Here is a 22,728-nt window from a genome sequence, read left to right on the forward strand (position 1 = left end):
TCACTACACAAAACCACTATATAAAAATGTATTTACCTCTATTACCAAGGAAGCTTTTGACATCCATTTCTTAAGGAACACATTCACAATTCCTTCTCTTGAATAATAAAGAGAATTAAGTTCTAGAGTCAAGGTCCAAGCTTAATTTTATTGCTTAGAAAATGAATGTCTTCTAGTAAAGAAACCAATTCAGGAAAATTAAAAAAACCATATAAAGAATTACAAAGAATGAACATAGAATTTTTAAACCTGTTGAAATCACTGTAAGAGGGGGACTAAGGTAGAAAGGAGAACTATAGAGCTCATGAACCAATTCAAGTTATAATACATATATACAGAGAAATGGCACAAGGAAACTCCCTGTAGAGCTATCTTAAACAAACAAAAAAATGCCCCTTTTTTCCCCAAACCGGAGAACAGGAAGGTAAAACAAGTCCTGTCTGGGGGATGGTACAAATGGGAGGGGGAAGATAAATGAAAGGTGTGAAAGAGGCTGAATGTAGTGGAAATATTATGTACTCATTTATGAAAATGGAAAATTGAGACATGTTGAAACTATTTCAGGAATAGGGGAACAGGGAATAAAGGAGAATGATGGAAGGGGTGAATCCAACTAAGATATATTGCAAGAACGTTTGTAAATATCACAATGTACCCCCCAGTACAACAATAAAAAACATTTTAAAAAATGAGTTGATGTTTAAAAAAACCAACCAACCTGAGTTTCATGGCTCTGACTCAGCCTTAGCAGGCTCTTAGAGTGGGTTGGGAGGAAGTTAAGGCAAAGAGAGCTCCAAACATGACTGGCTTTTCATAGCCATCTCCTGGATGCACAACTTTCCCTGGTCAAAAGCAGTACTATTATTTTCCCCAGGAGAGAGAGGAGTCTTTTTCAAGCAAAGCCTTTTCACTTGGAACATTAATTTTGGTTTGCTTCATTTTGGTACAAATATATTCCCAGAGTAGCCTGCAAATTAGGAATTATTTCTCTAGCAAGATGGTTATGTGGAAAATGTAATATGATGTGAAAAAAATAACCTCAGGGACCAGATTTTGTGACAATGATATAGTTCCTCTTAATCACACTGGACTCACACCCAATCTGATATCATCTCTGCATCAGGCTCAGTACCAAAGCATCTCTATTTTTCTTCAGTCTATCACCACATCCCTACATCAGGCCCTTACTTCCTGCCTTCTGTTTTACCGCTTTGGGCTCTGACTTGATCTTCCCATTTCCTGTCTTTCCCTATTCTAATAATCCTGATTTCAATCATTTTGAGGCCAACTTCCATTTTATCACGGCATTTTTCAAATCATTTCATTGTTCCATCACCTAGAGGCTAAGAGTCAAACCTCTTCCTAGGTATTTGCAACACTTCTCTGTCTAGACACACCTCTTCTCCAATTTTGCTAACCTCTCCCCTTCTCACAAATCCTGTGGCTGTCAAACTGATCTACTCATTTTTTCCTATACCCACTCCACACTTCCCAGCCCTTCTACCTCTATTCACTTCATTCCCTTTAATGGCAATATAATTCCCGTCAGTTCAGAAATAAATTCTGTCTTTCCCTCACAGGTCAACTCTGATGTCATCTATGTGCAGTCTCCCTGCTATCTCTCTGTAAATGTAACTGATCTGCCCCACTTCTCCAGCTTGGGTGGCAGAAGGAACTATTTTCTCTCTAAATTCATCGTAAATCCCTCTTGGCTCTGCCTCACATAACTGCCGAATGTTCTTCTACTGGAGTGTCCTCAATTAGTGGCATCTCTAGTGTATTCTCAGTCCTAGTGGGCAATATAACTGCTCTTTTCTGGGAAGAGAAAGGAAGAAAGAAAGAAGGGGGAGATAGAGGGAGGGAGAGAGGGAGAGACAGACAGAGAAAGAGAGAGAGAGAGAGAGAGAGAGAGAAGGAAGGAAGGAAGGAAGGGAAAGAAAGAAAGAAGGAAGGAAGGAAGGAAGGAAGGAAGGAAGGAAGGAAGAAGAAAGAGAATATCTGATTCACAGGGGGCCCTTTCCTGTCACTATTTCCTATTTCATTATCACTATAGTTTTGGGAAATACCTGGAGTTTGAAATACGTGGAGTTTGGTTATCACTGTGCAGTGTTTCAAGTCCCTCATGTGAGAACATTTGTCATCCTGCTCCTACATTACCACAAAAATTGGGCAATTTGCCATCCAGTGTCAGCCCTGTCCTCTGAGGAAATGCTCTCGGAGCATCCAAGGGTATACCACTTTTGTGACCAGCATCATCCTTTCGTCCGTGGGTGGGTGGAAGGCAAGTCTCTGGTTACTGCACAGGCTACTGTGTGACACCACTTCGGACGATCTGTTCTTCTTTTACTTGGTTCTCTGAGTCAATAATAATGTACATGAAAGCCTTTGTAACCCAAGGTATTGTGAAGATCACCCAGTACTTCTGGGGCCCTGGTGCAGACTCTCCCTGCAGTATGTCATGGAGAATCCAATCTCTTTGGGGCCCGACTTACCTCACCTGTACAGTGAAGTGCTCACTCTGGTTACTTCCAAGGTCTCCTCTCATTCCTATGAGACTCTATGCTATAATTAGGGTGCAAATCCTTCATCCAGAGATTAAGTGAAAAACTGTTTTTACCATACTTCATTTATAAATTCTTCATCATAATTTATGTTCTGCTTTTATTATTTTTAAAAATAAAAGGAGGATAGGCTTTCTGAGCTTTGTTTTTAGATTTTACAGGAAACTAAGTATTAGTTTAATAGCAGTTAGGGATAGAGAGGCCTTGTAAAGCCAGGCCTTTCTAGATTAAAAGGCACTAATATTACTACTTTTCATTAAATGTCAGTAAAAAAAATCTCCCATACTTAACAGAAAAACTTTCTATAAAACTTAAACATGATATATTACTATTTTTGTTCATCAGAGTCACTATTAATCACTTACTCTTTCCTAATCGCTATGAACCCCACAAACTCCTTCTATCAGAATCTATTCCAATGCAAAATTATATTAGCATATTCATTATCATAGTACTTGGTACTGCATGTGGGATGTGGTTGTTTGTTTTACTACTGGTGATGTCAAATGAATATTCAATAATAGAAAAAAAAACAGACTTCATTTGACCTGATTTTTTTCTCTCTGGTAAAGGAAATGGCACTGTGACCTCATAGCTCCATCTGTATCAACATCTTGCTCCATGTTTGAACGACACGTGAGGAGGAAGTGGTAGTGTGGGAAAGGTAGAGTGAAAAGGTTCCTTCACTTTTTCTTGAAATCTTTTGGTATTGTTAGAAATCTTTTTATGCTTAAAATGTTTTCATACCTTATATTGTGATTTTTGAACAAAGAATACAAATTTCATACCTTTAAAATTCTTAAGAACTGAGCCATTCTGAAAATTCGTGCAGCTCAATAGTGATCATATTTAATGGAATCTTGTAATTATATATAATTATAGATTATAACATCATCTTTACCATAAAAACTTTTAGGCTGACAATTCTATTTTGTAAAAGTTTAAATACCATTGACAGAGGGCTGTGATAAAGGAAACAACTCTACTACATTATGCTCTGCAAGTGTGAGGGACATAAAACATCCACAAAGCTCTCACATCTAAAGCCAAGAAATCTTCACTGGATAATAATAGCAATTTCCAAGACCAGTGAATGCCTAAGAGGAGGAATTGGGAGTTAGGCAACTAGAACCTCAATCACGACTCCCACAATTATGTTCAGTTCCCAGATGATGTGATGATTGGCCACACTTGTGCATTAGGGACACACAGATGGAGGAGATCTGGTCCTGTAATGCCAAGTTGGCAGGAACCCCAGTCATGTACTGTGATATCTGGGTTAATTATACCAGCATAAAGGAGAGCGTAATTAATTCTGCCCTGGTAGAAGTGAGAAATAGTGGTTAGGGAAGGTTTTCAGAGCACTTGACTTTAATCATGGATTAAAGAACAGGATTTCTCTGGGCAGAAAAGAAAGTGGGAAGTTCATTTCTTGGGAGTGGAGGAGGGTGACTGTAAAGACTACAACCCAAAAGAATATGGGCACCAAGTGTGGCAATGCAAGTTGACCAGATTCGGAGGTGGGAGTGTGGTGAGCGGAAGGATATGGAATTAGAAGAAGCAGTACAATAATTGGAAAGGTAACCTAGGGCTGAGTTCAATTCCAGAAGTATGGCAGACAAGGTACTATGGTACCCCCACTTCCTCAATAAGTTACAAAAAGAATGCTTTTTAAAGAATTGCTCAGCTCACCAGAGCCACGAGAAATGGCTGACACCTAAAGTCTTTCCCCTTGAAACTAAAGCAAAGGATTGATATGGAAAGGGTGAGAAGTAAACCCTCATTATTCTGAGGTTACTATTGGAGCAAATGTGGGTACCAGTGTTGGGGTCAGATACTAAGCCCAATTCTCACTCCAACTCCAACTTCCTGGTAACCTCCAGTCTCCTTGAAATTTCAATATTTAAACCTGAGTGCTCAGACAACCTAATATCATCTTAGATCTGCAGAGCCTCCTGGCCCCCAACACAAAGAAATCCAAATCTTCTCTAGGGAAAACTCATCCCAATTTAGGCCTTTAGAATTTTTTTTTAATTTATTGGAGGTACTGGGGCTTGAACTCAGGCCTTCACTCTTGCTAGGCAGTCACTCTACTACTTGAGCCATGTCTCCATCTAGGCCTTTAGAATTTTTAAGGGGTATGTTAAATTTAATAAAAGCTTCCAATAAAGATAAATTACGAAGCACACAAAGGAATATGTGTGAGTAAACAGAAATAATAAAGCTACAAGTATAGAAATCCTTAAAACTTTAACATGGTAGGTACTAAATACAGAATATAAAATAACTATTCATGAGATAATTTTAGCAGTAAAACACAGAAATTTTTTTGAAGTGTGCACATTTTCAGTTTTTTTAAATTTCTTTTATTCATATGTGTGTACAATGTTTGGGTCATTTCTCCCCCCTTTGCCCCACCCCCTCCCTTTTCTCCCACCCCTTCCCTTTCCCCTACCCCTTCCCTCTACCCGCATCCCCTCGCTACCGGGCAGAAAAAATACAGAATTTTTTAAATGAACAAGAAGCAGACTTTTAAAAATGACCACATAGTTCTGAAAATATTCAAATAGAACATTTAGATATATAAAAATTATATAGTTTAGAATAAAAACCTAATTGATAGGTCAAATGGCAAATAAAAACAGAGAAGGAATTACTTACTCTCTTTTTTGACATTTACCACTTTCCACATTCTACACATTGTGTATGTGTGTGTGTTATTGCGAATGGAACCATTTGAGCTGACCCATCCCCCCACCCAGTCCCTTTTGATTTTAGTTTGTTTTTCTGATAGGCTGTTGTGCTAACTTTGCTTGGGCCAGCCTCAGACTATGATCTTTCTGCCTCTGTCTCTCAAATAGCTGAGATCACAGGCAGGCACCACCACACCCAGATCATTTATTGTTTATCGTTTGCCTCCCCATTTTGTCTCTTTAAACGCATACTCCTCTTAGGCAGGGATGTATTTGTTTTGTTCAATGAGGCATACAAGTTCTTGAAAGAGTAATTACCATGTAGTATGTGTTAAATAAATATGTATTGAAGAGTGGTGAAACTGCCCAGTATGTAGCAAAAAAATATAAAGAGATGAAACTATATGAAAGCAGGATTGGGAACACAGAGAAGACTGAGAAGAACAAACATCTAAACTGGAATTACAGAAAAAGAGAAAGTGAAGAATGGAGAAGGTGTTCTCTAAGAGAACACAGCTGATGAATTTTCATCGCTGATGAAAGACATGGAAAAACAAATATAAGAATGCATATTTGCTTTACTCTCACAAGATTCTTCCTCAGGACCAACACACTCTTGGACAATTTTCAGAGAATGAAGAATCCAAGGTTGTTAAACATAAATTGTACTCATTCAAATCATGTCATCTAGATGAACTTAGGCAGAAATAGTGAAAGATGGGGAAAGGTCTGATGCCCACTGATGGTTTGCAGTGTTTTAATTAGAGAAATTTTTTCACCAAATTTTTATGTTGTGTAGTGTCATTGTAATTATGAAGGTTTTTATCATTTTGCGAGGTGACTTAAAGTGAGATTCAGGATGGGTGACAAACTCAGCTCTTTTGTAAAATGTAAAAAGTACAGTTTTGATGGGAATGGAGAATGATTTGACGACTGGACAGCAGGTACCCTCTTAACCAGACCAGTTTTAAGAAAAAGTACACAAAGATGAGGATATACAAGTGAATTCCCTTAAAACTACCTGTTCTTCCTTAAAACTACCTATCCTGGGGGAACAACTACCCTTGATCCCCGAGGTGTCCTTTGACCATTTAGAAAGCTGCTACTTTAGACCTGCATACATAGGAAGGAAGAAAGGAAGGAAGGAGATGAACTGTTCTACCAGGTTTCCTAGTTTCAAGTCTGCAGATAGCAGACAGTAGGATTCTTGGCCTCCATACTTGCATGAGCCAATGTCTCAAAATAAATTAGAAATAAATATCTCAAAATAAATAAATTTCTCTTATCTATACATGTAATTGCATACATATCTGTTACTGGTTCTGTTTCTCTAAGGAACCCTGACTAATACAAGTGGATTCATGAGGTTTTTTTTATGTTGATAACATATATTGCATTATGTAAGCCCACTTTTACATAAACTATTAAACAGAAGGAAAAAAATCCCTTAATTTTTGCATATACTGGGTATACAGAAGCACATGTAAAACTCAAATTGAATGATAAATGTGAAATCATTTCAACTATCATAAGGATTATTTTTCTTTTTTAATATATGCAATTTTTCTTAATAAAGCTGTAAGCTCCTTCAGAAATGAAACTTGGGGCAACAGGCATTCGTTACTGGGTTACTAGAGAGTGGAGTCTGATCTGGGTGTAAAAGATGACTGGCAACAGAAAGTGACATAAAGTAGGCTTGGAGCACTGGAGAACAACTCAGGAACTATGGCAATAACATGGACCAGAGATGATGAATACCTGAACTGGGAAGAAGGCAGAGGGAGTAGAAAGAAGAGGCCAGAGCTGAGACAGTTCAGAGGCACAGTGATGGGAGCTGGGAGTGAATGAAGGTGAGGCAGAGAGTCATGGTGACCTGCTCTCTCATTCAGGCTACTAGAAGATCATGAAGGAGAAGAAAGAGAAGAGGGCAGGTTTATGAGGGAGTTAGCCAACCATGTGACCTTGGGAAGTCTGTTGGCTCATTTATAGCTCCTCTTCCTCACATGTGAAATGAAGGTGTTGCATAAGGAGCTCTCCAAGACCCCAGCTGACTGTTCTGACTGCCCAACATTAGAGTGCTTTTCCTGCTAAGCCCTTCAAACTCCCCATCACACTTACTTCTCTTCTCATGGCTGTGAGAGGCAGGAAGGACCCTTGGAACAATCTTGGAACTTCTTTTTCTTTTCTTGAAATTATTCGGCACTTTAAGTTTTTCAGGTAACAAAATTTAAACCATTAAGAATATTCAGTTGACTAAAAGTAGCAGAGAACAAACAACTGCCATTCACTTCCAAATATTCTGAATTCAGCACATATTATATAGTAACTTCTAAGGAGGGAGGAAGGAGAGTTATTTCATGGAATGCTTATATTTATTCCATCAATAAATTCATGAGCAGAATTACTAGCTTCAGATATATAAATATTATATCATGTAAGTGACAATATATTCATTTAGATAAAGGACTTGTGTGCTTTAAAAGCTTATAATTATGTAAGTGGGTATGATGTTACGAAGTCATCCTTTCATAAATATTTTTATTTCAGAGTAATGGAGGGGGTGAATATAATCAAAGTACATTATGGAAATGTATGGAGATATCACAGTGAAGCTCTTTTTTACAATTAATGCACACTAACTTAAAGAAGACTTGATATCCAATTTTAAAAATATTTTTATTTCAGATAAATAAGTTTACAATATTATGGGGAAAACATGCTCTGAATATTTTTTACACAAAATATGTTACTTGAGTAAAAGCATTCATTGGTTAGAACATCCTGATTTTTGTGCCAAACAAGTTAATTTTATTAGTTAAAAGAGCTGTTAAAGAGTTCTCTTTCACTCCCTATGTAGATACCTTTATCTCAAACAAGCAAAAATGTCATGTTTTTCTTTGTATCTTCTTTTTTCTTCTACAAAATCAGAGAACAGGAGGGCAGAACAGGTCCTGCAGGTGGCAGGGGTGGGGTGTGGGGGTGGGGTGATGAGGGGGTGGTACCAGTGGGAGGAGGGAGGTGGTGGGGAAAGAGGGTTAGGAGGGTGAATAGGGTGCAAAAAATGTATGCACAAGTATGTAAATGGAAAAATGATACCAATTGAAACTATTCCAAGAAAGAGGGGAAAAGGGAGTGGGAGTTGAATTCAAGTGTGACATATTTGATACATTGTAAGAACCTTTGTAAATGCCATAATGTACCCCCACCTAGCACAGCAATAAAGAGAAAAAAAAGAATTCTTTTTCAGGACTGGGCATGTAGCTCAGTGGTAGAGCAATTGCCTGGCATGTTCAAAGCCCTGAGTTCAATTCCCAAAATGACAAAAATGTCCTGTAAGGAATTAACTAATGTTTCTCTTTGAGCAATCATATTTGTTTTGTTCACAGAAAGCATGATTTATAAACTTTTTTGTTAAATCAATGAGAAAAGACATTCACATTGTAGCACTCTTTGTTGAAATCTAATTTCTTTTATGTGTATGCAATTTATTGGAAGAAAGAATGATTTTAAAAATAAGGAAAAATTAAAATTTCATTACAAATTAATCATTTCCATAGCACTTGTGAATTATATTTATCTAATTCACAGTTCTATGGGGGAATATTTATCCCTACATCATTCTCACTTATCAGGCCTGAAGAAATTACATAAAGACCTTGTTATCACTTTTATTGTAACAATTTGTAAATTTATCCTGTGCTTGAGTCACCTCTAGGGGAAAATCAATTCTCATTTGTGGTTTTGAAAATCATTCTGGGTGAAAATCTGTATAGTGTAACAGAATATATTTCAACAATTATTTGTGTTATCTTATCTCATATATAATATTCAGAGAAATTTTAAAGCATCATTTTCTGATACTATAGGTTAAAAACTTTTTTATTGGTGCTAAGAAATGTATTGCTTTCCTGTGGGAAGAATCAACAAACTTGGCTAAATATTGAGAGAGTCAGCAACCAAAGTTAGGGTTCTTATTTGAAATTTAAGTACTCTCCATTCAACCCTTTTTAGTTTGCCACTTTACTGACTAGCATAAAGAATTGTGCTCTCAAGAAATACCTATTGGCTAAATGAGTATTTAGCTTACCCTACCCTCTTCTTCTATAGCCAAGAAAATATGTCAAGAGCGCTACAGCACAAAGATATGTCATTTCTCAGTCCCATCTTTTAACTCTAGGGAAAGAAGGAAGTTTTATAATCTATAGCTAAATAAAAACCTCAGACAAAGAATAGAGATCGAAATGATAACTGTACATGGTAAAGCTCTTGCATGTTAGTAAGTGGCTGGCAATCAAGGAACTAGCAGGCTTCAAAATGGTTCTTTATTAAATGCCAGTGCAGTTGAACTCAGGAATGGGACTATTCACAGATGAGGAGTTCATTCAGGTTTTAGTACACATAGGCAAGGAAAATGTATGGGTCAGTTAGGTTCATATTGTATCACATTAAAAGTTATCCCCCACAAAAAGTGACCTGACCATTTAATGAGTCATGTGTTGCTTCTCCTGTTTCTATTCCTGGCTTCTCTTGTTACTTAAACCTTACTGATTTTTTAAAACATTATATATTTTACATACAATTCTTCTGAAATGTGCCTGGAAGCTCCTTGATGGCAGGAAAAATTGTCTTTTAAAGATATCTTCCTACAGAAGCCAATACAGGTCCTGGGCAGGGGAGTTGGTACCAGTGTGGGCGGAGGATACAAGGAAAGGGTGTAGGAGGTTGAATATGGTGGAAATATCATGTACACATATATGGAAATGGGAAACGAGACCCATTGAGACTCTTCCAGGAATGGGGGAGGGGACATAAAGGGGAATGATAGAGGGGGTGAATTCATTACAACATAGTGTAAGAACTTTTGTAAAGGTCACAATGAACCCCCAGCACAATAATAAAAAAAATAAGATAAATATCTTCCTACAATATGTTGCACTGGTCTGGTGTTCAATAAATATTCTTGGCAGTACTGGGATTTGAACTCAAGGCCTCACACTTGCTAAGTAGGCACTCTACCATCAATGTATATTGGTTGATGTGGATAATGCAATTAAACAAAAGCTGATTTTTCTATTTGCAGAGGTAACAGATGGTCAATGAAGAAACTTTAAAATCTTAGGAAAGCTAAAGTGAAATTCATAAGCCATCAGAAATCATATATACTTTCTCCCTCTTCCATACCCCCAAACTAAGTATTAAGTTCCTGTAGTCTTTCTACTGTGTTTATAGGAAAAATGGCATAAGCTATAAAAAAATTGGGTAGCCCACAGAAATTTTTTATTTAATATGTAGCATTAACATTTTTCCACATGAGTAAATATTCTATGACATGGCTTTGTGCTAGGTTTTCACTCTGTTACATGGGAACCCCAGAAAACCTACTGAACACTAAAATCATACTGTTCCCAATTTTTTTCTATTGTAAATTATTCTACTGTGAATATACATTTCATTTCATATCAAATACATTGTAATTATTAGTCAAATAATTGATCTCTGATAAAAAAGATATTTGACTAACAAGTTACAAAGAATTGAATTAAATTGGTTTTCTCAATCATTTATTGCATATTTTATGTTTTTACATGGAAAAATTACTAATCTCTTGAGCTCTGAAGTGTGACTAAGAAATAAGATTCTAAGGTTTCATAGGGAAAATGTCTGCTTTCAAAGGGAAGCCGAACAATTCCTTTTTTTCAAATACAAAATGGTTATAGAAAATCGAAACCTTAAATCACATCACAATTAAACAAGAAGGGCTTAACATTTATTTTTCCATGTAATTTACTATATCTCAATGAATTACTAAAAAGAAATGTGGCAAGAATTCTTGTTATTTCAAGAAAGTTTGAAGGCAAGTTCATTCTAGATAAATTGCATAAATTCTCAATACTCTGATACATGACTGTTGATCACTTTCAGTCTTGACTTGTGTCACATGCAGAAAAGCATATGTCTTTTTAAATTCTAAGAGCATAAATCATAATTACAAACTTAATTATGAAGTATGAGACTGAGATCATCTGTCACATGCCAGCATCAGGTTTTCAATAATTCCATCACCAACACAAATGATGAAAAATCTCAAGAATATCTCAGAATACTATATTTAAAGGAATCAGGTCATGGGCTAATGGTTTTTACTCCTTTTCATTAGCTAGGTATCTTGGTAGCTAGTGACATTTTATTCCTTTAATCCAAAAAAACTTTTCTCACAGTATTGAGGTTTGTACTTAGGGTTTCACACTTACTAGGCAGACACTCTATCACATCAGTCATGCCCCCAGCCCATTTTGCTTTAGTTATTTTTCAGATTGGGGCTCACATTTATGCCTGGTGGGTGTGGGCTGTGATCCTCCTATCTACACTTCCTGTGTAGCTCAGATGACAGGTGTATGCCACCACATCCAGCCATTGAGTAAGATGGGGGTCTTATAAACTTGTTCCTCCAGGCTGGCTTCAAACTGTGATCCTCCCAATCTCCACTCCCCCTTCCTTGCCGGTAGCTGGGATTATAGATGTGAGCCACCATGCCACTGTTTAATCCAAAAACATTTTATAAGTGGCAATACACCAATTTATTCATTTTAAAAGGTTGAGGGAAAGAATTATTAATATGATTATCTACATCATTTCCATTTAATCCCTTGCTCCCAAGGTAGTTTTATCTTAAATGTGTGGCAACAGATACAAATAGTAAAAGACAGTAGTAAAAGAAGCAAAATGGATTTAGGCCCATGGGATGAAAAGATTCACAAATAATCTAAGATTTTGTTGTTGTTTTGCAGTACCAGCAATTGAAGATTTTTTGATTGTTGTTTTTGTTTATGATTTGGGATTTTTTTTGTTTTTGGCAGAGTCAGCCCCAGGCTGGATCTTCCTGACTCAGCCTCAAGAATGCTGGGATTGCAGGCATGCACCACCACACCCAGCTCAAGAATCTAAGACTTCTGCTATAAAGAAGTCAGAATTAAACACTATTGTTATCCACCTGCAGAAAACTGAAACTAGATTCATGCCTGTCACCCGCACTAATATCAACTCAAGGTGGATTAAGGACCTTAATATCAGACATGAAACCTTGCAGTTAGTACAGGAAAGGGCAAGGAATACTCTGGAAGGAATAGGTATAGGCAAGGACTTCCTCAGTAGAACTCAAGCAGCCCAGCAACTAAGAGAAAGGATGGATAAATGGGACTACATAAAATTAAAAAGCTTCTGCACAACAAAAGAAATGGTCTCTAAACTGAAGAGATCACCCACAGAGTGGGAGAAAATATTTGCTAGCTATACATCAGACAAAGGACTGGTAACCAGAATATACAGAAAGCTAAAAAGCTAAACTCCCCCCAAATCAATGAACCAATAAAGAAATGGGCAACTGAACTAAACAGAACTTTTTCAAAGGAAGATGTCCAAATGTCAAAATAACACATGAAAAAATGCTCACCATCCTTGGCCATAAAGGCAGTGCAAATCAAAGCACACTAAGATTACACCTCACTCCTGTTAGAATGGCTAGCATCAAGAACACCACCAACAACAAATGTTGGTGAGGATGTGGGGGGGAAAGGAACCCTCATACACTGCTTGTGGGAATGTAAGCTAATACAATCACTTTGGAAAATAATACAGAGGCTTCTTAAAAAACTAAACATAGCTCTGCCATATGATCCAGCAATACCATCTCTAGGGATATACCCAAAGGAATACCACTCAGGTTATTACAAAAGCACCTGCACACCCTGTTTATTGAAGCACTATTCACAATAGCCAAGTTATGGAAACAGCCAAGATGCCCTACTACCAAGAATGGATTAAGAAAATGTGGCATTTATACACAATGGAATTTTACTCAGCCACAAAGAAGAACGAAATTTTGTCATTTGCAAGTAAATGAAGGGAACCGGAGAATACCATCTTAAGTGAAGTTAGTCATGCTCAGAAGGCCAAAAATTGCATGTTTTCCCTCATATGTGGATTTTAGACCCAAAACAAATGCAGTAATATTATTAGACATGGGTCACATGTCTCTAAGGGGAGAAAGCACAGGGGAGGAATAGGGAAAGGGAAGGAAACCTAAAACTTGAATGTGGTTGATGTGCTCACTGTAGAAGAATGAATATAGTAATCTTCAACTAGCAGAGGCCACTATGGGAAGGTGACCGGCAAGTAGCAAAGAGGTCTAGTAGAGATGAACCAATGTGGGTTGCAGTACACAAGTGCATGGAAGCAACAATAGGAATCTCTCTGTATGGCTATCTTTATCTCAAGCTAGCAAAAATGCTTTGTCATTCTTATCTCTTATTTTTTCTCTTGAACAAAATTGGAGAACAAGAGGGTGGAACAGGTTCTGCACAGAAAGGGAGGTGAGGTGGCCCAAGCAATGTATACACATGTGAGTAAATGTAAAAACAATAAAAGTAAAAAAATAAATACTTTAGTGCTGTAAATGAATCCAATTATTGCTTAACATGAACATAAAGAGAATTGAAGTTTGGAGAAGTTTAGATAAAAGATTTAAGAAAGACCTAAGTCCTCATCATCAGCATCAACTTTATCACTAATACCATCATTGTCAATTATTCCTTATAACGAAAAAGTTCCAGCCAAATTCTCAAAGAATGTATTGAATGCTAGACTACATCCTCAAGAATAACTTCTTGAAGGGAAATGATTTGTAAAAATAATAGTGGTTGCTTACAAATAACACATTAAAGTATGTATTCTTTCTGTCATTTTGTAGAGTTAATCCATATTCTTATCCTTTTTCCAAACAAGAAGAATGCTTCACATATTTCTGTTTACTTTCATCCCCTACTAATTTCTGTGTTACAAAGGTCAGGCAGCATGAGAGCTCACCTGGTTCTTGGTCCTGATTTAATATAGCACCAAACATCATTGTGTGTTTTCCTCCAGGCTCATTCATCTACACAAGTGGCTACAAGAGGTGTAGCCAAGTTGTTTTTGCCAAGTGTTTATTTGGAAGGGAGATAGGGCACATGAGTTGGGCACATTATGCAGGGAATGATTATAATGATGATTGTGGAACTTAAACCGGGTAAGGGGTATGTGGAATAGAAAGATAGGATAGTGGATTGGAGGTTTTAGAAAGACTGAACCATTGATACAGTTGCGCTATTAAAGAGAGTGAACTGAAACTGTGCAGTGGTTTGGTCAGATAATGAAATGCAGGGCATTGAGATCATGGAGGGGCTGGAGAGTGTTTATGACAAGTTTTAGGGCAGAGTCATGAAGTGATGACTGAGATAGGGTGTAGAACAAGATGGAGGAAAGAAATTGAGAAAGTGAGATGGTAAGATACTGGAAAGATCATTTACATGTATATTGAATCTTCAAAAATTAATATAGCAAATGTGCTGAAGATCATGACAGTGAGTCAGGAGCTAAAAATCATAGAGGAATTAAGAGAAACTGACTCTAATCCCAGCACTCTCCTGGCTAAGCATCATGAATTCAGTGCTAATTAGGCTACACAGTGAGACACTGTTGGAAAAAGGGGAAGAAGGAAGAAAGAAAGGGGGAGGGAAGGAAAAAAAGGAAGGGAAGAGAAGGAAGGAAAGGAGGGAGGGAGAGAGGAAGTGGCAGTAGCTTAAGGTAGATAGATAATTGCAACAATGAGGGTTAGTTCATAATATCGTTTAATGACATTATGTTAAAAGCTTAGAGGAGGGAGAAAGAGTGGTTTGAAGCAAGAAAAACAAATTAACAGGAAGACTAAGGAGAACTACAGCATTCCAGGTCCATAAATATAAAAAGGTGTGTTTTTTCTTAAAAAAAGAAAAGCCTTTTCTTGGGAAGACTAGAGAGGAAAAAGATCTTCCTAGAAAGAAAGGCAAGTTTTCTGTTAACTAAGAAGGTGAAGGGACCTTTCAGAAAAGAGACTGAAGATGGAGCAGATTTTGCTGATGATGACTCTTGAGTTCCAGAAGAAACAATGGAAGGGATTGGGGAGGGATTGATAAGGACCTATGGGAGATGGATTGGAAGGAGTAATGGGCAGAACAAATGGGTGATGAGTTTCTTTTGGTGAGGGATACAGACATATTGGTAAAGAATCTAATGGTCACAATCCTAGTAGACTCAGGACAGACAGTCTGGGGTCCAAGATTGCCAGGGCTTCTCAGGGACATCAGCAGAGACAAGGAGGCTTCTTCTTGATGCCTACTGATGCAGGCATGTGACCAGGGAGATGCACCTTATCGATGTGTATTAGACTCACTCCTGATGTCTGATGGGAATACAAATAAATCCATACTCCTTACAGGACAATTTGTTATACATAAATGCACACACACTATATATGTATATATATACATATACATATATATATATATACATAATTTGATCAAAAGTTTTAGGATTTTCCAGAAAAATACTCTCCTGTGGCAATATTAAATGATAAATGGTTAAATTGAGTACACCCATATTATAAAATGAGGTAGTATGGTAAGTGAAAATAAAAACATTTGCAAAACAGTAAGTATAGTATATTTTAATTTACATATTTTTGCTATTGAAAAGATAGTTTATTATAATCATGTTTCCCAAGAAATAGGTGCAGGTCATGCCTAGGGGGTGTCATTAAGGAAACTTTGGGATCCTTCAGGAGCCAGAGGTGTGGGGAAGCAATGATGGCAGGAACCATCATTATGGCTTGAAGCACTAGTGTTGGATATTGTCCCAAATTAAATCAGATCAAGTAAGAAAAATTTTAGTTACTGTTGCACAATAAGAAAAGCATAGGTTTCTATCCAGGAGACTTCTAACTAATCAGTAAGTAGTTGAGCCCACGAGTTACGATATAATTTATAAAACATTGAGGGTACTTTGAGTTGTTTTACTTTTAGATTGGTGCTTGACATTAATGCTGTATAAAGTTAGCAGAGCTGATTAAACTGATGAATCCATATCTAATTTGTTTAATTTTATTGAATCATATTGGACTCTTTTCACTCCTTTCACAGTCTGGTGTTTCTAGTCATGATGTTTGATAGGTGTCTTTAACTTGGGAGAGAAGGAGAAAAAGAAAGAGAAAGAGAGAGAGAGGAGGAGGGAGAGATTGGAGATACTCATCAAGTCTAGTTTAAGTTAACCTTGTACTACGGTTTTGGTCAAAACTCAAATGATCAACATGTTTATATGCAAAGCTGAGTAGACTTTGATCCAAATGTTAAAGCTGTAAAGGGGACAGATATAATATGAAACAGAAATGCCAAGCCTTTATTGGACATCTACAGGTCAGCACAAGTGGCCTTCAAGTCTCTGAAAAATTGCCTAGGCAACTGTTAGCATAACCCATGTGGCAGAGTGACAGAGATGCTGTCTAGATATTTTTCTCACTAGCAATTCAGTCACTAATAGAAAAAAAATATTTTTCCACTAGGATCTAGGGTTTAATCTGTATCTCCTGGTTTCACTGTCTAGGTTTTTATTCCCTTACTAATTTTTTGTTCACTTGATCTTAGATTGAGAGAAATGTGCTAAATTCTCTGGAAATCTTTTTGATATGTTGTCTATTCTTGAATATTCTGTATCTTCTGGTCATGAAAGATTTTGCTGTTACTGAGAGCAGAAACTTTAATCATTATGTTTTCACTGTGAGCTAAATCTTTAGCATTTTAAAATTTTATTCCTTTTCTCCTTTAATGTTTTTATTATGAATTTTTCCTTTTGAAATGTCAACATTTAGCTACTGCATGTTATTAATTTGCATATTATTTATACTCATTACTCATCCTTTAACTTTTTTGAATTTGTCATTTGAAAACATTTGGTGTGTTTCTTACATACAGCATAGTGTATTTTGCTATATTTATATGATCTGAAATATATTTGGCCTTAATATTGCATATTATATGCATGTAGATATATCTAAAATATTTCAATGTATGGTATATAGTTTTTCTTTTTGGTATTTATTGGTGTATATCTCAATTTTTTTGATTACATACAAAATTTTAAATATTTTTCCAATTATTAGAGGTATAAAAGTAACTTTCATAGTAAGTTAGTCTACTTTTAAGAATATTCTCTTAGTAGTTTAATTTGAGAAACATCAAGATTAGCCAGCAACTTTAATCTCTTTTTTCTGTCTCAGTATCTAGTTTAAAGGGAAATAATTTTATTGCAGGCTAATGTTCACCAGGTGATGGGTAAAGTTTGTTCACTTTGTACGCATCTCACCATGTATGCTCTATTGTGAGACCCCACAGCTGGGATTCAGCCTGCACTTCCCTCTATTACCTTAGCTTAGCTTCAGATCTTAGTTCTTCAGACAAATACATTTAATACTCAATGCCAAAAGCAACATAAAATCTATACTTAGATAACATATATAAGACACTCCTAAAGAATTTATGATGTGCTTTATGCATAATTCACTTAATCAGCCAAAGAAGGCAGACTCAGCAAGGGTAAGGCATTTGTCCCAAATCTCAAAAGTGTTAAGGGGTAGGACTTGAATTCTGACTCAAGCAGTTGGCTCTAGGATCTGTGCTTTTTAAACATATGAAATTGTTTATTAGGTATACAATAGGACTACATATAGGACTGGGGCATGGCTCAATTGATAGCATACTAGCCTGGCAAGTGTGAGTCCCTGAGTTCAATCCCCAGTACAATAGATGATAGATAGATCAATAGACAGACAGACAGACAGATAGATAGATAATGTAAAACAGTGTACTCTGAAATCTTAACTGTAGTTACTTTTGTGGAAGGTGGTAGAACTGAGGAAAGTGAAAGGTGAAAAGGATTTTAGTTTTTACTTTGAATATCTCAGGCTTATTTAAACTTTGAATAGTGAGGATATGTTCACTTATGTGGCTATGTTTTGTTTATTTTGCTTTGTTTTTGCTCCTTTAAAAAAATTGCAGTGTGCAGCTGAGTGCCAGTGACTCACACCTGTAATCTTAGCTGCTTGGGAAGCAGAGATGGGGAGGATGGCAGTTTGAGGCCAGCCCTGTAGGGGACAAATTTCAGCAGACCCAATCTCAACAAAAAGCTGGGAATGGTGCATACTTTACAGGGAAGCACAAATAGGAAGACTGGAGTATGGGTCCAGTCTGCACCAGGTTCAGGCACAGGACACATTACTTAAAAAGCTAAGGGTCAACTTTTTGCCTTGAGGAGAGAAACTTCAAGGGATTTTTTTTATTTGTGGTACTCGGGTTTGAACTCAGGGCCTTGCACTTGCTAGGCAGACACTCTACCACATGGGCCATGCAAAAAGTCCAGTTAAGGAATTTTTTGAGTCTTGAAATATGAAGAGTTTGCTTGGTCGACATTTGAGGAATGGTGCACAATAGCTTTACTAAGTGAATGGACTCTAGGTAAAGGGATGCATACATAACGTCTCAAAGGAAAGATGGCAGCAGATAAGTCTGGAGAGAGAGAAAAAATCCAGGTCACCAAAGGTCTTATTTGTGACCTTTACATAAAGGACATCGTCTAGAGGAGACTGAAGGGTTGTTTTATGGACTTGTTTGGGCTTACTAGATTTCCAGTACATCATCCTAAAGGCGCTTATCCATATTAAGCAGTAAGGAATAGCAGAAAAGAGTAGCTGCCGATGGTGATGATGACAGTGGTGACTTCGGATAGTGGGAGATAACGTATGTGGACTGATCAGATCAGCCTGAAATGATACAGAGCCTTAAAACTTCTCTGTTTAAGATCATTTCATTCAAGGACTCATTGCTGTCTTGGGATTTTTAATTTCCTTATGTATTGGTGTTTTTTCCCCTTGCTTTTGACTCGGTTTTATAGTTTGCATTTTTATAAAAATAAGTCCTGAAAGCAGATTTAAAGTCATAAATAAAATCTTCTTATAAGTCTTACCAAAAAGTTATTGTATCTAAACGCTTCTGTTTTTGCTTCTTACCTGTCCTGATGCATAAATCCTAGTGCACTCTGCTGCTCACAATGAGCTTTTATTATTCCTCCTCAGTCAATTCATTTCTGGATATTGGGCTTTGGCTGAATTGTCTCCAGAGGTGTCTTTGTTGATATGTTAATGTATTTGGCCACAGTATGCAGAATATTTCTAGCCAAGGATGAGCTAATTATTTTGAAATAAGGCATTATTGGTGGCATAGGCCTTTAATGCATGCTTGGTAAAAATCCACCTGTGATTCACTGAGCTGACTTTACATAAAAATTGGAGCCATTTGTGGTTTGGGAGCCTGCCATCTTATTGCTGGAGTATACCAAGCCTCTCTTTCCTTTGGGATTTCAGAATTGTAAGCTGCTAACTAAACAGTTGAGTGAGGGAAAAAGTCCTCATAAAACAAACAAAAACCTTAAAGAAATGACTCTTTTTGTTTTCAGTAGCAAAGGCTAATGTAACTTTTATAAGAAATACATTGGTGTGCAGGAATTGCTTGTTTGACATAGATACCAAGTTTTCTTATTGTTGCTCCAGGGCCCTGCAGAAGTTATCGCCTTCACAAAGTGCAGCAGGATCCACTGGGCATAGCTCCTTTTCCAGGACAAAGTGCTTGTAAGCCAAGATTCAAAGCTGCTCCTTTCCAATTATAAGTTATTCCCCTCTGCTGTTTTGTAGTTTTGTGTATGCAAAAATATAAAACCTTTGTCTGTTTTAGTTTACAGTAATGTAGCTCCTTATTAGCTACTGTCCACTCACATCCCCAACTCATAATTACAATGGATGTTCTGACTGGGTCATAGCCAAGGCTTGAATTTTAAAAGCAAAAATTTTCAAAAAGGATACAAGTGCTTACTGCATGTGATCTTTACATGTCCAGCTGAACTTTTCTAGTCCTTGTAGATACAGGTGCTGCTATACATCTGTGATTTCCAGGACCCTCATGGATTCCACTTAAAGTGCACTTTGTGTACTAATTCCATCTCTAAGATGGATAAGGGCACTTACTCACAGACTCCACTCATAGATTAGAGTCTTGTGCCTTTTGTCAAGGCCTGCCTCCAACCTCCTACCCCCTACCTACTCCTCCCACATAGCTCACATCACAGGCCAGAGTCACCACACCTTGCTTGTTCTTTGAAATAGGGTCTCACTGACTTTTTTGCCTGGCTTGACCTTGAACCATGATTCTCCATCTACCAAGTAGTTGGGATTATAGACGTATACCACCATGCCCATCCCAAAGCTATCGTTCATGATTTTCTGGGCAGTATAATCACCTCTCCTTCCTTCATTCTTGAAATCCTTGAAGATAGTATACTGTATATAATGTCGCTTCAAAAATATTAAAATTCAATTACTTATTCCTATATAATTTTACTACAACTTGCCATAAAAGGAGATAATTGAGTGTCCCATGCATTTCATAAATTTTAAAGATAATTTGTTCCAGGTAAATACAGGGATGTGCTGAGAACTTTTTTCATCTTCTTTCCTGCTCCTCTCTCTTTCTCTCTCTCTCTCTCTCTCTCTCTCTCTCTCTTTGTTTTTTTGCTTTATCTTAACACTCTTTCCTAAAGTGAAAAGTTACAGGCTGAAGTAGTTATATTTGAAGATTAGGGATAGTTTTTGGAATAGGAAGAGAACGGCTCAAAGCATCAAGGAAGTGCTGTCCTTTATACCTTCAGGGTACTGACAGGATCTCCACTTTCCCACCTCTGAATCCATATCTTGGAGGGGTCAGCAAGTCAGGGGTCTCTGCATTTGCTGATAGGGAGTAGATACTTGTGCTTTTTAAACAAAACAGAGGAAGGTAAAGTGATTTATCACTAACCTGGCAATATGAAGACTAACAGGCTTATCCTAATCCTATTACAGAGCCACTCAGAAGGGCTTGTGTTTGGAAACTGTAAGAGACAGGCATGAAGCACAGAATCAATTTGACTCAAAAGGGCTGTATAGGCAGAAAAATTAAAGAGAATTGCACTTAAGTTTTTAATCAACATTTTAAATGTCCTAAGAATTTATCCTGGGGAGGATGAATAAAATAATCAGCTATTTTTCCAAACTCCTTTTCTTTCTGGTGACTTATGTGATCCATCTCTGCCAGTTTCCCATTTGTAAGTGATCGGATTGCTCTTCCTCCCTCACAGAAGGACAAATATAACTTTGAAGAACATGCCTTTAAATAGTTTTTGGAAGAAGGTCAGTAGGGATCATAAGGATTAGGATGAACTACAGTTCTTTTTTTTTGTTTTGTTTTGTTTTGTTTTTTTTCATTTTTCTTTTATTAGTCATATGTGCATACAAGGCTTGGTTCATTTCTCCCCCCTGCCCCCACCCCCTCCCTTACCACCCACTCCACCCCCTCCCGCTCCCCCCCTCAATACCCAGCAGAAACTATTTTGCCCTTATCTCTAATTTTGTTGTAGAGAGAGTCCCTCCTCTTCTTCCTGTCCATTCCATTTCACTCCACTTTCAGCTCCTTCATATACCGCCATCTTGTTACTCATAGATTGTAGATTTATTAATAATCTTGGAAAGAGTTTCGTTCACATATACCTCTTATTTTTTCTTGTCCTCCACAACATGGTTTGTTATAACTTTTGACTAATATCTTACATATTATCACCATATAACCACGGTTCACTGCTAAGCCTACAAACTGCACTCCTTTTCTTTTATAATAATTTGTTTTTCTTAGAATAAATATTTGTCACATCTGGTATTTAGCTAAATCTTCTATAGTCTTGTGTGTGTAGATATCCCTTCTAGAGTTCTCTGACTTACTTTGTATGTGGTCTTATTTTTTTTCAGGAAACCTCTAGTGTTGTCCTCATTAGTTCTATGTTGAAGATCCACCTTGGTACAGCCCTTTATTTCATTACTTGAACTGAACACTTGGTGAGACCTTTCAATCTGGAGCTCATGTTCTTTTGTTTTGGGAAGTTCTCTTGTATTATTTCTTGCATTATTTCCTAATCACGACTTTCAGTATTCCACTATTTTCTTTTTGTTATTTCTAGAATTTGTATTATTTGAATGTTGCACTCCTTGCATGGATCCCCTAGCTTTTGTATCTCTTCTCTCCTGTTCCAATATATGTCCTTTATGTTTTTCCTTCTAAGATATTATTTTTCCATTTTAGCCATCACACACACACACACACACACACACACATACACACACACACACACCCCTATATCTCTACAGATATGTATATATGGTAGCATTTTTCCTACTTCAAATATTCATTAGTTTTTAAAGAAATATTTCTTAGAGGTGGAGGGATTGGAAAAAAATAAAACTGAGTGTTGGTATTGAGTAAATGGGAAGAGGTCCCCACTGGTTTTTTGTTCCTGCTTTCGTCTGGCCTGAAATCACCACATCTAGAACATCTCTATTTCCATATCTCCAGAGATTTCATTTTACATTTCCCTTATAGGAGTGTAGAATGGTTGTCACTTGACCATATCAGTTAAGGGTTAGAGATCTAAGGGGAAGGTTTTTATCTAGTCCTTACGAAGACTTTCAGCAATTCCCTCATTTTAGCCTCCAGCCTCAT

Source organism: Castor canadensis, chromosome 13 (assembly GCF_047511655.1).
Source record: "Castor canadensis chromosome 13, mCasCan1.hap1v2, whole genome shotgun sequence".
Taxonomy (NCBI): domain Eukaryota; kingdom Metazoa; phylum Chordata; class Mammalia; order Rodentia; family Castoridae; genus Castor; species Castor canadensis.